Source organism: Giraffa tippelskirchi, chromosome 6 (assembly GCF_054371585.1).
Source record: "Giraffa tippelskirchi isolate mGirTip1 chromosome 6, T2T-mGirTip1v1.2.pri, whole genome shotgun sequence".
NCBI lineage: Eukaryota > Metazoa > Chordata > Mammalia > Artiodactyla > Giraffidae > Giraffa > Giraffa tippelskirchi.
Window position 1 is genome coordinate 155,815,501 of NC_137280.1, and position 14,383 is coordinate 155,829,883.

The following is a 14,383-nucleotide window of genomic DNA, read 5'->3' on the forward strand; positions in this document are numbered from 1 at the left end:
GTGAATTTGGTTGATTGTTTCTTTTGAGGAACTGAACTGTTTCATCTAACCTATCAAATTATAAGGACAGAATTGTTCAAAGTATTTCTGTTATACTTTTAACATCTATGGGATCTGTAGTGATGCCCTCTCTTTTATTTCTCCTATGAGCAATTTGTGTTTTTTATTTATTATTTTTAATTTTACTGACTTTTGCTTTCTTATTATTTTTCTTCTTTTACTTTGGATTTAATTTGTTCTTTTTCTAGTACCCTAAGGTGGAAGCTTGGATGATTAATTTTAGATCTTTCTTCTCTAATACATGCATCCAACACTATAAATTTTTAAGGGTTGTGTTGCCCGTATCTCCAAATTTTGCTAAGTTGTACTATTCTCTTCATTTAGCTAAAATATCTTGTAATGTCTCTTGACATTATTTCTTTGCTTTCTGTTATTTAGAGGTTTGTCATCTAATTTCCACACATTAGGGGATGTGTTTAGTTAACTTTCTGTTATCTATTTATAGTTTAATTTCATTGTGATCTGAAAGCAGATATTGTATAATTTATTCTTTTGTGGAACAGAATATGGTCTATCTTCTTGGTGCATATACCCTTCTTTACCTCTTGATAACTTTGTTTGCTTTGAATTTTCCCCAGTCTAACATTCATATAGCCATTACTTTGATTAGTGTTTGCATGGTATATCTTTCTCTATTCATTTTCTTTTAATCTATATGTGCCCTTATGTTTAAAATAGGTTTTAAGGAAACATATATCCAGGTCTTGTGTTCTGAAACACTTGTACAATCTTTGTATTTTAACTGTTGCATTTAGACCAATGAAGGTCAAGTGATTATATATCTGGATTAATATCTAACATTTTGCTTACTGTTTTCTACTTGATGCTCTTGTTCTTTGCTCCTACTTTTTTCTTCTACTCTTTTTCTGCCTTCCTGGTTTTAACTGAATGTTTTATATGATTCTATTGATATTTTTCCTTAATCTTAGCATATCAGACTTATTTTTTAAATTTTACTTTTTTTAGTTGTTGTCCTAGAGTTTGCTATATACATTTATATTACAATTTATACAAGCCATCTTTCAAATATCACTAAACCACTTCATAGGCAGTGGGAGAATCTCATAATAACTGAATAATTCTAATGCTTCTCTCCCACCTCTTGTCATTGCTATTTATTGTTATTTATTTCACTTACATATAATCATTCGTTAGTATACGTAATCAGCTACATGGTTGCTATTGCTATTTTGAAAAAACTGTTACCTGTCAAGTCAATTAAGAACAAGAAAAATATGTTTTTATTTCACTTTCACTTTATCTTTATTGTGCTTCCTTTCTTTATGCTGATCCAAATCTGATCTGTATTGATTTCCTCCTCTCTAAAAAAATTATTTTAATATTTCTTGGAAAGCTATTCTACTAGCAAAAAATTCCTTCAATATTTTTAATCTGAGAAAGTCTTTATATCTCCTTCTCTTTTGAAGCAAAATTTCACAGGATACACAATTTTAGGTTGGTGATTTTCTATCATCCATTTTATCCACTAGCACCCTCAGTATATTAATCATAGTTGTTAAACTCACTCTCTGATAATTTCAATATTCCTGCCATTTCTAGTTATGATTCTTCTTCTCTCTTTCTAAACTGCCTTTTAGTATTCCGTGTGATTTTTTTCTTAACAGCCGGACATGATGTACTGAGCCATGGAACTACTATAAATAGGTCTTTAGTAATGTAGTGTGGTGCAGGAAGGGAAACATTTTCCAGTTCTATAATTAGGTTTCAATCTTTTAGTCAGTCTATGCTTCTGAACTGTAAAATTGAATACTCACAGGAAGGACTGATTTTGAAGCTGAAGCTCCAATACTTTGGCTACCTGATATGAAAAGCTGACTCATTGGAAAACCCTGATGCTGGGAAAGCTTGAAGGCAAAAGGAGAAGAGGGCAGCAGAGGATGAGATGGTTGAATGTAACCACCGATTCAATGGACATGACCTTGGCTGAACTCCAGGAGGTGGTGAGGGACAGGGAGGCCTGGCATGCTGCAGTCCATGGGGTCACAAAGAGTCGGACATGACTTAGTGACTGAACAACAAAGACATTGTTGAGTATCAGTTCAGTTCAGTTGCTCAGTTGTGTCTGACTCTTTGTGACCCCATGAACTGCAGCACGCCAGGCCTCCCTGTCCATCACCAACTCCTGGAGTTTACCCAAATTCATGTCCATCGAGTCGGTATTGCCATCCAGCCATCTCATCCTCCGTCGTCCCCTTCTCCTCCTGCCCCCAATCCTTCCCAGTCAGGGTCTTTTCCAATGAGTCAACTCTTCGCATGAGGTGGCCAAAGTACTGGAGTTGCAGCTTCAACATCAGTCCTTCCAATGAACAAACACCCAGGACTGATCTCCTTTAGGATGGACTGGTTGGATCTCCTTGCAGTCCAAGGGACTCTCAAGAGTTTCTCCAACACCACAGTTCAAAAGCATCAATTCTTCAGTGCTCAGCCTTCTTCACAGTCCAATTCTCACATCCGTACATGACTACTGGAAAAACCATTGTTGAGTATGGTGTTCTGTAAATAAATCTCAATTAGATCAAAGTATTTAGGTTTTATTCAATCTCTCTCTAACCTCACTGATTTGCTATCAACTCTTCTGATGAGTTATTTAGAGACAGGCTTTGAAATCCTTGGCTCTAAAGTGGAACTCTCAATTTCTCTTTATGGATCCATCATATCTTTCTATATGCATATTAATATATTGTAAAATGTGATATGATATGCAAAAAAGGTTTAGCATTCTTCTGCTATTCTGATGAAATTACCAGTGTATCATTAACTAATCATTCTCTTTATCTGTGACATTTTTCTTTGTTTGAAAATTATTTTTCCTGATATTAATATAGCCACTTCTACTTATTTGTCATTAGTATCATCAAGGTGTGGGTTTTTTTTTTTTTTTTGCATTTTTTTGCAGGTTTTGTGTTTTTTTTTTTTTATGTCTTAGGAATTGAAGCCAAGGCTTATATGTGTTGTTATAAATTTTATGTTTCAAACCTAGTGGGGTCCAAACTAAGGGATTTGTTTGCATTCTATTGCAATACCAACGTATTAACAGATTTTTAAGGATGGATGTTACGAACCAAAGACATTTGTTTTATATTTTCAGCATCATTTTTTTCTACCCACATATGTCAAAACAATTCTGAACAGCATGCTTTACAAACTGCTAGTAATTTCTTTAGAGAAATAACTTTAGAAGCAAAAGTAATTAACTAAGCAAATAAAGTTTGTATAAAATTAGAACCTATTCAAGTAGAACAAAAAATTTTGAAAAAAAAAAAAATTTGTTACAAGCTAGTAAAGTTAACTTGCTTAAATTTCTCTCCACAAACATTAATGGTCTTTGTTCTATAATGGCCTGTGTATTCTTAAATAGCTGTCATAGTAGAACTGTTTCTGTGATGGGGAATACATTTTTCACCTTTTGTATCACATTTTTGTATGATGTTTAAGCTTACAATTTCTTTAAATAAATAGGCTTAGGTTATCAGCATGCCATGCATGTAGAACCAATGCCAACTTAATACTTGGCATTCTTCAAGGCATGTACTTTTCTCTATTTCCCACAGTTAAACTAAACTGTCAGTGTGCAGGGCCCAGAAGAGCAGCATTATTCTGTGTACAACTGTCATTTTATGTACTCATGAGTGGAAACTCATTAAGTGGGTCATTCTCTCATATTCATATCAGGAGAACCATATCATCTTAAGCTTCTGAATTCAAATTTTAATGTTTTTAGAGCTCTGTCTACCATCTGGAATCCTCTCTTTCCTAAATAGGCTTAATTATAGTCATTGATAATTATTCAGTGAAAAAGTCTTCTGGAGTATGTGGTATATGTTTCTTATTCATCTCCCCATTAAGACTTCAGGTACTTCTGAGAATCTTAAGGGAAAATCTGGGAAAGAACATGCTCTTGACAAAGAAACTGACTGGAATTGGTCTTCATTGTTGTTTCCATTTTTTACTGAAGCAGAGTTGATTTGCAATATTGTGATAGTTTCTGGTATACAGGACAGTGATATCTTGTTATTCAGTTGCTAAGTCACATCTGACACGTTGTGACCCCATAGACTGCAGCACACCAAGCTTCTTTGTCCTTCACCATATCCTGGAATTTACCCAAACTCATATCCACTGAGTCAGTAATGCCACCCAACCATCTCATCCTCTGTCTTCCTCTTCTTCTCCTGCCATCAATCTTTCCCAGCATCAGGGTCTTTTCCAGTGAGTCAGCTCTTCACATCACATGGCCAAAGTATTGGAGTTTCAGCTTCAGCATCATATATATACACACCACTTCAGATTCTTTTCCCTTATAGATTATTACAAAATACTGAGTAGAGTTCTCTGTGCTATACAATAGGTACTTACTGGTTACATAGTAGCAAATATATTTTAATTTCAACCTCCTAATTTATCCCCAGCCCTCTCACCTTTGGTAATCATAAGTTTGTTTTCTATGTCTGTGAATCTTTTTGTTTTGTAAATGAATTCATTTGTATCTCTTTTTTTGTGTTTGTTGGTTTTAGATTCCACACTTATACAATAGCATATATTTATCTTTGGCTTATTTCACTTAGTATGAAAATAAATGGCATTGTCTCATTCTTTTTATGGTTGAATAATATTTCATTGTGTGTATAAACACATACATGCATACACATATATGCACGCACCACCTGTTCTTTAACAATTCTTCTGTCAATAAACATGTAGAATGCTTCCAAGTTTTGTATTAAATTGTAAATAGTGCTGATATGACCCCTGGGGTACATGCATCTTTGTCAATTATGATTTTATCCAGATATATGCTCGAGTGGGACTGTAAGTTCATATGGTAACTCTACTTTGAGTTGTGTTTTTTTTTTTTTTAAGGAATCCCCATAATCTTCTCCTTGGTGGCTGTATCAATTTATATTCCCACCAACAGTGTAGGAGAGTTCCTTTTTCCCCACATCCTCTCTAGCATTTATCATTTTTAGCCTTTCTGATGAAGATCATTCTGACCAGAACAAGGTGATACCTTATTGTAGTTTTTATTTGCATTTAAATCCACTGCATTTCTATATACTAACAATGAAAGATCAGAAAGAGAAATTAAGGAAACAATCCCATCTACCACTGCATAAATTTTTTTTTTTTAATCTAGGATTAAACTATCTATGGAGGCAACAACATACATTCCAAAAGCTATAGATGCTGATGAAAGACACTAAAGACAAGGCAAACAGATGGAAAGATGGACCATGTTCTTGGAAGAATCAATATTGTTAAAATTACTATACTACCCAAGGCAATTTACAGATTCAAAGTAATCCCTATCAAATTACCAATAGCATTTTTTTTTTCCCACAGAACTAGAGTGACCTTTGAATTCTCCAAACAACACATGATGCAATAGATGTCACTTTCTGAGATACAGAAACAAACTAACATGATTATAATAGAGCACTTGTACCAGATAATATAGAGGGATAGCTATTTTTAATGACTCAAAATGTATATTTCACAAGCAAAATCTAACACAGTACTCAGGTATTGCATAATTTGATCATCTTTGCAGCCATTCAGGGAACATAAATAAATGGACATGAAGTCAATAAAGTGAATAATTTACTTGATTGCCAATGATGAAACCCCTCCCCCAAATTTTCATGACATAACTGCAGTTTTTTAAGTGATACCAAGATTTCAGTTACAAATTACAAAAAACTAAGGGCTTCCCAGGTGGCGCTAGTGGTAAAGAACCTGGCTGCCAGTGCAGGAGACAGACATGGGTTTGATCACCGGGCTGGGAAGATTCCCTGAAAGAGGACATGGCAACCCACTCGAATATTCTTGCCTGTAGAATCCCATGTACAGAGGAGCCTGGCAGGCTATAGTCCATAGGGTCACAAAGAGTCTGACATGACTGAAGGGACTTAGCACAGCACATGAAAAACTAAGAATCTGGTGTGAAATGATACCTCATTGTGGTTTTGATTTGCATTTCTCTAATAATGAGTGATGTTGAGCATCTTTTCATGTGTTTGTTAGACATCTGTATGTCTTCTTTGGAGAAATGTCTGTTTAGTTCTTTGGCCCATTTTTTGATTGGGTCGTTTATTTTTCGGGAATTCAGCTGCAGAAGTTGCTTGTATATTTTTGATATTAATTGTTTGTCTGTTGCTTCATTTGCTATTATTTTCTCCCATTCTGAAGGCTGTCTTTTCACCTTGTTTATAGTTTCCTTTGTTGTGCAAAAGCTTTTAATTTTAATTAGGTCCCATTTGTTTATTTTTGCTTTTATTTCCAATATTCTGGGAGGTGGGTCATGGAGGATCCTGCTGTGATTTATGTCGGAGAGTGTTTTGCCTATGTTTTCCTCTAGGAGTTTTATTGTTTCTGGTCTTACGTTTAGATCTTTAATCCATTTTGAGTTTATTTTTGTGTATGGTGTTAGGACGTGTTCTAGTTTCATTCTTTTACAAGTGGTTGACCAGTTTTCCCAGCACCACTTGTTAAAGAGATTGTCTTTTCTCCATTGTATATTCTTGCCTCCTTTGTCGAAGATAAGGTGTCCATATGTGCGTGGGTTTATCTCTGGGCTTTCTATTTTGTTCCATTGATCTATATTTCTATCTTTGTGCCAGTACCATACTGTCTTGATGACTGTGGCTTTGTAGTAGAGCCTGAAGTCAGGCAGGTTGATTCCTCCAGTTCCATTCTTCTTCCTCAAGATTGCTTTGGCTATTCGAGGTTTCTTATATTTCCATACAAATTGTGAGATGATTTGTTCTAGTTCTGTGAAAAATACCATTGGTAGCTTGATAGGGATTGCATTGAATCTGTAGATTGCTTTGGGTAGAATACTCATTTTCACTATATTAATTCTTCCAATCCATGAACACGGTATATTTCTCCATCTGTTTGTGTCCTCTTTGATTTCTTTCATCAGTGTTTTATAGTTTTCTATATATAAGTCTTTTGTTTCTTTAGGTAGATATATTCCTAAGTATTTTATTCTTTTTGATGCAATGGTGAATGGTATTGTTTCCTTAATTTCTCTTTCTGTTTTCTCATTATTGGAGTATAGGAATGCAAGGGATTTCTGTGTGTTAATTTTATATTCTGCAACTTTACTATATTCATTGATCAACTCTAGTAATTTTCTAGTAGAGTCTATAGGGTTTTCTATGTAGAGGATCATGTCATCTGCAAACAGTGAGAGTTTTACTTCTTCTTTTCCTATCTGTATTCCTTTTATTTCTTTTTCAGCTCTGATTGCTGTGGCCAAAACTTCCAAAACTATGTTGAATAGTAGTGGTGAAAGTGGGCATCCTTGCCTTGTTCCTGACTTTAGGGGAAATGCTTTCAATTTTTCACCATTGAGGATAATGTTTGCTGTGGGTTTGTCATATATAGCTTTTATTATGTTGAGATATGTTCCTTCTATTCCTGCTTTCTGGAGGGTTTTAATCATAAATGGATGCTGAATTTTGTCAAAGGCTTTTTCTGCATCTATTGAGATAACCATATGGTTTTTTTCTTTCAATTTGTTAATGTGGTGTATTACATTGATTGATTTGCAGATGTTAAAAAAACCTTGCATTCCTGGGATAAAGCCCACTTGGTCATGATGTATGATCTTTTTAATATGATGTTGGATTCTGTTTGCTAGAATTTTATTAAGGATTTTTGCATCTATGTTCATCAGTGATATTGGCCTGTAGTTTTCCTTTTTTGTGACATCTTTGTCTGGTTTTGGAATTAGGGTGATGGTGGCCTCATAGAATGAGTTTGGAAGTTTACCATCTTCTGCAATTTTCTGGAAGAGTTTGAGTAGGATAGGTGTTAGCTCTTCTCTAAATTTTTGGTAGAATTCCGCTGTGAAGCCATCTGGTCCTGGGCTTTTGTTTGCTGGAAGATTTCTGATTACAGTTTCGATTTCCGTGCTTGTGATGGGTCTGTTAAGATCTTCTATTTCTTCATGGTTCAGTTTTGGAAAGTTATACTTTTCTAAGAATTTGTCCATTTCTTCCAAGTTGTCCATTTTATTGGCATATAGCTGTTGGTAGTAGTCTCTTATGATCCTTTGTATTTCTGTGGAGTCTGTTGTGATCTCTCCATTTTCATTTCTAATTTTGTTGATCTGATTCTTCTCCCTTTGTTTCTTGATGAGTCTGGCTAATGGCTTATCAATTTTGTTTATCTTCTCGAAAAACCAGCTTTTAGTTTTGTTGATTTTTGCTATGGTCTCTTTTGTTTCTTTTGCATTTTTTTCTGCCCTAATTTTTAAGATTTCTTTCCTTCTACTGACCCTGGGGTTTTTCATTTCTTCCTTCTCTAGTTGCTTTAGGTGTAGAGTTAGTTGATTTATAGATCTGCCATATGACCCAGCAATCCCACTGCTGGGCATATACACCGAGGAAACCAGAATTGAAAGAGACGCGTGTACCCCAATGCTCATCGCAGCACTGTTTACAATAGCCAGGACATGGAAGCAACCTAGATGTCCATCAGCAGACGAATGGATAAGGAAGCTGTGGTACATATACACAATGGAATATTACTCAGCCATTAAAAAAAAATACATTTGAATCGGTTCTACTGAGATGGATGAAACTGGAGCCCATTATACAGAGTGAAGTAAGCCAGAAAGAAAAACAACAATACAGTATACTAATGCATATATATGGAATTTGAAAGATGATAACGATAACCCTATATGCAAGACAGAATAAGAGACACAGATGCATGGAACAATTTTATGGACTCTGAGGGAGAAGGTGAGGGTGGGACGTTCTGGGAGAATAGCATTGAAACATGTATATTATCATATGTGAAACAGAACACCATTCCATGTTCGACGCATGTGACAAGGGCTCAGGGCCGGGGCAATGGGATGATCCAGAAGGATGGGATGGGGAGGGAGGTGGGTGGGGGGTCTAGGAAGGGGAACACATGTAAACCCATGGCTGATTCATGTCAATGTATGGCAAAAACTATTACAATATTGTAAAGTAATTAGCCCCCAACTAAAATAAATAAATTTATTAAAAAAGAAAAACTAAGGATCTATTTTAAAGTGTACTTTCAAGATGTTTATGAGATTCTTTGAATTAGCAATAATTAATCTATTTCATTCAATATTATTTTACCTGTGATTATATACTACTATCTCTCTCAATCATACTATTCTTTCCTTTATTCATAAGTACAAAAGTAGAGCATGTAGGAAGTATGGAGAATTTTCATAAAAACAGACTGCTCTTTTTAAGGAAAGTTGGTTGCCTTATAAAGAACTGGTGTGCATAACAGAAAAAATGCAAAGAGGAGCTAACAATCTAGCTCCTATATTTCAATATGCATTCATCTTCTAAGGTAAAAAATATACATTGAATGCTATTTTTAAAGTAGTTTTCAATTTATTGAACATTTTATTCTATGCAAAGATCTTAATTTTGATATTTACTAGATTTTACTGAACATTTGTTTTATCTAATATCATAAAAATGGTGGTTAATTATAGTTAATAATAGTCACAAATTTATAAAAAAGAAAATGTGTTGCAAGGTCCATTTGTTTTAGCTTGTCTAATTCGTTAATAAAAATCATAGGAATTTCTTATAATATTATTCATTATATACATGTAATTTCATCCCTTTAAGGTAATTTGGCCATAATTTCCCTAAGTATTCAATAGCACTTGTCTAAAACAAGTACTATTAATTTTTTTTTTTCAAATCCATTTTTAATTGAGGGATAATTGCTTTACAATATTGGTTTGATATCAGCCAAACATCATTACTATAACTTTTATCTTCAAATTCCAAAATGCAGATTATGTCTCTATTCCATACCTATGAAATGAAATTAATAGCTATTTCTATTGTTAAAGAGCATTTGTAGATTATGAAAGAGTCTTAGAGATATAATCACATCAAATTCCCAAACAGTCACAAATGCAAAAAAAACTCACATATTCTCAGAAAAGATAGGATTATCTCATTTTTTTTTTCTCATACAGGAAACATTTCTGTAAATAAACAAGTCTTTTGTAGTGTCAAGCAATTGCTTTGGCAAAAAAATGGTACTACAGAATAAAAAATTAATTCAGTTCATAGAAGACTGTTAAGCTTGACAAGCTTTATTCCAAAAATAAATAAAGGTTTGTCACTGTAGTTTTACCAGACTTTAGCAGTCTTTCACACAAGATATTATCTGTAATATCATTGAAAATAAACATGACTATTTTCTACCATGCATAAAAATATATATTTATGTTTATATTTTATTTATATATACCAAGCAAATCATTTTGTATTTGTGAATGTTTTAAGTTATGTAATTTGTGAGAAATAAAGAAATCTTACAATAACAGAGTGCACAGATTGCTTTAAAATTGAAATGTTGCTATAAGGAGACTCACACAGAAAGATGCCTTTCCTTACACAGTAAGATACCCACATTTTGTGAAATACCCTCCTGCACAGGCTTCTAACATTGTGATCTTTTTTTTTTAACCTTGCAGAAAGCTGCTCAATATCTACAGATTCTATGAAGCAGAAGTCATGCTGATTTTTGAAAGGTTCAAAAAGTTGGGGTCCAACAGGGTTCTTCTCTGACCAAATTTTTGCTAAATCCACTGCAGCAAATTTCCTCCGTGTATTAAGTCTTCAGTGGAGAATGAATCAAGTTTACTGCTAAAGCAGCCCCTCCTTTTCCTACTACCCTCCAACCCTTCCCCAGCATGTTGAAGAAAGGAAGGCCATTCTTTTCTATCATCTTTAGCAGAATGATAAATTCCCCAATCCAGTGGAATTTACTCTTTAAATTGTTTGAAAAACATAATTGTTGTATTATATAGGCTCAGGGCCTCAGAAAAGCAGATAAGCAATCACACAGCATACTAAAACCTTCTCTGATTTAGGAGTTATAAAACATTCTAGTCTATATAACTCTGATATCCATTTATCTCTCTGGGCATCAGTTTTATCACTTAAACAATGACATAGTGGAACATGGTAATTTGTCATCTTCCCAATGGATTATCTGATTCTAAAACAGAACAGTTTTAACATGAATCATTCAGTACTTTCTCTCTGGTTTCCTACAAACACAAAGAGTTGATATACCTACCAAAGCCTAATTTACCATGGAACATTATTTATTGACTTTAGCAACTTAGTTATCACAAACCACTGAATATATCTTCTACTAATGTTCTATTTTTACATGAATTATATTGTCACCTTGCTTATTTAACTTATATGCAGAGTACATCATGAAAAATGCTGGGCTGGAAGGAGCACAAGCTGGAATCAAGATTGCCGGGAGAAATATCAATAACCTCAGATGTGCAGATGACACCACCTTTATGGCAGAAATTGAAGAGGGACTAAAAAGCCTCTTGACGAAAGAGAAAGAGGAGAGTGAAAAAGTTGGCTTAAAGCTCAACATTCAGAAAACTAAGATCATGGCATCTGGTCCCATCACTTCATGGAAAATAGATGGGGAATCAGTGGAAACAGTGGCAGAATTTATTTTGGGGGGCTCCAAAATCACTGCAGATGGTGATTTCAGCCATGAAATTAAAAGACGCTTACTCCTTGGAAGGAAAGTTATGACCAACCTCGACAGCGTATTAAAAAGCAGAGACATTACTTTGCCAACAAAGGTCCATCTAATCAAGGCCATGGTTTTTCCAGTAGTCATGTATGGATGTGAGAGTTGGACTGTGAAGAAAGCTGAGCACTGAAGAATTGATGCTTTTGAACTGTGGTGTTGGAGGAGACTCTTGAGAGCCCCTTGGACTGCAAGGAGATCCAACCAGTCCATCCTAAAGGAGTTAAGTCCTGGGTGTTCATTGGAAGGATTGATGCTGAGGCTGACTCTCCAATACTTTGGCCACCTCATGCAAAGAGATGACTCATTGGAAAGGACCCTGATACTGGGAGGGATTGGGGGCAGGAGGAGAAGGGGACGACAGAGGATAAGATGGCTGGATGGCATCACCGACTCTGTGGACATGAGTTTGGGCAGACTCCAGGAGTTGGTGATGGACAGGGAGGCCTGGCGTGCTGTGATTCATGGGGCGCAGAGTCGGACACGACTGAGTGACTGAACTGAACTGAATCTTATTTTGATTTTTGCAACTCTGAATGTGTTAATATATCTTCATTAGACAAAAATGTCAATCAGTGACAATGGTTTCTGTTTTTTTTCCTAAATATCAATTTTTCTCATATTAAAGGAAATGGTAAAATAGTTTGGTCGTATATTTGTTGGTATGGTAATCCTCTTCTTCCTTTTACTCCCATCAAGGTATCTTTATTTTCAAGGTTCATATAAGCTCACAGCTTTCTCAGATAATACCTAAGAAAACTACCATATCTTCACCCACAGCCTGAGTTTAGATCCATACATCCCACACTCATCTTTTCACATAGCTGTTCAAAGAATACTACTCTTAATATTAGGTTGGTGTAAAAGTAATTGCGGTTCTACATCATTGAAATTTGCTGTTTGATATTGGAATATATTCTTAAATGTGGTTAATGGACATGAGATTGAGCAAACAATGGGAGACAGTGTAGGAGAGGGAAACCTGCTGTGTTGCAAACAATGTCACAAAGATTAGGACATGACTTAGCGACTGAACAACTGGAATACATTCTTAAATACGATTATGTTATATATCATTTTAATGCACATTTCTCACTTTATTTTTTTGCTAATGACTTGTTATTTATATTTATTTTAGACTAGGGAAATGATGTTAGACAAAAAGCAAATTCCAGTGATTTTCTTACTCGAGTTCAAAATGGGTTATAAAGCAGCAAAGACACCTCACAACATCAATTATGGATTTGGCTCAGGAAATGCTAATCAATGTACAGTGCAGTAGTGTTTCAACAAGTTTTGCAAAGGAGACTAGAGCCTTGAAGATGAGGAGCACAGCAGCCAGCTATTGGAAGTTGACAACCTCCAATTGAGAGGATCATTGAAGCTAATCCTCTGACAACTACATGAGAAGTTGACAAAGAACTCAACGTTGACCACTGTACGGTTGTTCAGCATTTGAAGCAAACTGGAAAGGCAAAAATGCTTGATAAGTGGATGCCTCATGAATTTACCAAAAAAAAAAAAAAGTTTTGTTTTGAAGTGGCATCTTCTCTTATTCTATGCAACAACAATGAACCATTTCTTGATCAAATTGTGATGTGCAATAAAAAGTGGATTTTATATGACAATCAGGAATGACTAGCTCAGTGTTGGGACCAAGAAACTCCAAAGCACTTGTCAAAGCAAAACTTGTACCAAAAAAAAGGTCACAGGTCACCGCTTGGTGGTCTGCTGTTGGAATGATCCACTACAGCTTTCTGAATCTCAGTGAAACTATTACATCTGAGAAGTATGCTCAGAAATTGATGAGATGCACTGAAAACTACAATGCCTGCAGCTGGCACTGGTCAACAGAAAGGGCCCAATTCTTCTCCATGACAACACCCAACTGCACATTGCACATCCAACACTCCAAAAGTTTGACAAATTGGACTACAAAGTTTTGTCTCATTCATCATATTCAGCTGACCTGTTGCCAACAAACTATCACTTATTCAAGCATCTGGACAACTTTTTTGTAGGGAAAACACTTCCATAATCAGCAGGACGCAGAAAATGCTTTCAAAGTGTTTGTTGAATCCTGAAGCACAGATTTTCACACTACGGGAATAAACACTTATTTCTCATTGGCATAAATGTGTTGATTTTAATGGTTCCTATTTTGATTAATAAAGATGTGTCTGACCCTAGTTATAAAGATTTAAAATTCATAGTTTGAAACTGCAATTACTTTTTCACCAACCTAATACAACTCTACTTCGTACTGTTACATTTCCAATCACCATTATGATTTAGTAAAGATCACTGGATTGATTTCCACTTGGCCAAGTTAGGAAAAAAAAAAACAGTTCTCATTTGAATGAAGCATAGTATTCTTTAAATGGGATTTCCCTAGTGACTCAGACAGTAAAGAATCTCTCTGCAACTCAAGAGACACAGGTTCGATCCCAGGGTGGGGAAAGTCCCTTGGAGAAGGGAAGGGCAACCCATTCCAGTAATCTTGTCTGGAGAATTCCATGGACAGAGGACCTAGTGGGATACAGACCATGGGGTCAAAAAGAGTTGGACACAACTGAGCAACTAAAAAACACCTTCACTTTTCACTTTCACTTATTTTGTAAATAGACACTGTAAGTAGTAACACAATGGGTGACAAGGTGGGAGAATATAAACTAGATGTTTAGAATGAGCAATAAGGAAAAAAAGACTA

General features: G+C 35.2%; 1 protein-coding gene across 4 annotated transcripts in view; it reads right to left on the minus strand.

Moving 5' to 3' along the window:
- Positions 1-14,383, minus strand: part of EDIL3 (EGF like and discoidin domains 3) — a 1,139,470-nt gene that overhangs the window by 950,492 nt on the left and 174,595 nt on the right. Inside the window, exon 1 of one of the 4 annotated variants that reach the window (XM_081503907.1) lies at positions 1,836-2,040. The exons of the other annotated variants lie outside the window; for them this stretch is intronic. The gene's annotated coding sequence lies outside the window, so the exon portion shown is untranslated. Of the gene's footprint in view, positions 1-1,835; positions 2,041-14,383 lie in introns of those variants that run through there. 4 annotated transcript variants of the gene reach the window in all.